The following is a 1,321-nucleotide window of genomic DNA, read 5'->3' as shown; positions in this document are numbered from 1 at the left end:
AACAGTCCCACTATACATACCCGGTGCAATCGAACATCAGGACGTCATAATCGACTCAGACACGTCCAGGCTTAACAACATAGCCATTGAGTACTCCTGGGATACAATATCAGACAATAAACATACACTAGCTATGTTGACAAACATGTCAGACCAACACCGTAAAATCAGGAAGAATACAAACATTTGCGCAGTCCATCTCCATAATTCCCCTATCCAGGAACCATTGCCACAACACATCAACCAAGTGAGACCAACACAACCCCTTCCCCCTATCCACCCAGACCAAATCACGACATCAGCTACCGGAGAAACCCATAGTGAACTGTTAACCCTCCTACAAAGGAATAGATCAGCTATCGCCTTAGAAGATGAACCATTAGGCAAATGTGATATTATGAAGCATCACATCCAAATCCCCCCTAACACCCCCCCCCTTCATACACCCCCGCTTACCGCATACCTCACAGTAGGAAATCCCAAGTCAATGACAGTGTCCAAGAGATGATACACCAAGGCGTCATTTCCCATTCAGACTCCCCATGGAACAGTCCCCTCTTTTTGGTCCCTAAGAAAGATGGAACCTTACGCCCTGTGGTAGACTTTCGTAAAGTCAACCACCTCACTCAATCTGACCCACACCCCCTCCCCGCCATGCAAGATGTACTACAATGCATTGGCAACGGGAACACAGTTTTTTCCACAATAGACCTTAAGTCAGCCTTCTGGCAGGTCGAACTAACAGAGGAATCAAAACCCGTAACTGCATTCTCCACTGATAAGGGACATTTCCACTTCGAGCGTATGCCCTTTGGCCTTAAGAATGCCCCCTCAACCCAACAAAGGTTGATGACCCGCATTTTCAGTGACATGATAGGAGTCTCATTGTTCGTCTACTTAGACGACCTCATCATTTACAACCCCACACAAAGAGACCACCTTCACACACTAGAGATTGTCCTAAAAAGACTCAAAAACACAGGTTTAAAAGTCCAACTAGGAAAGTGTAAATTCCTACAGACGGAACTCACCTTCCTAGGACATAAGGTAGATGCCAGAGGTATCCATACCAACACAGACAAGATAGAAGCTATAAACAAATTCCCAACACCCAAAAACACAACCCAAACTAGAAGCTTCGTAGGTCTTGCATCATACTACAGACACTTTATCCGAAACTTTGCTGATATTGCTTCCCCTCTGACCAAATTCACAAGGAAAGGCGAGCCATTTCAATGGTCAGAAGCAGAACAGCAAAGTTTCGACACTCTCAAACACGCACTCACCACAGCCCCTGTACTAGTTTTCCCTGACATGAAGA

The sequence above is a fragment of the Oratosquilla oratoria genome, chromosome 5, assembly GCF_046742065.1.
Source record: "Oratosquilla oratoria isolate Oo_2021 chromosome 5, ASM4674206v1, whole genome shotgun sequence".
Lineage (NCBI taxonomy): Eukaryota > Metazoa > Arthropoda > Malacostraca > Stomatopoda > Squillidae > Oratosquilla > Oratosquilla oratoria.
Note: the sequence above shows the minus strand (reverse complement) of the source record.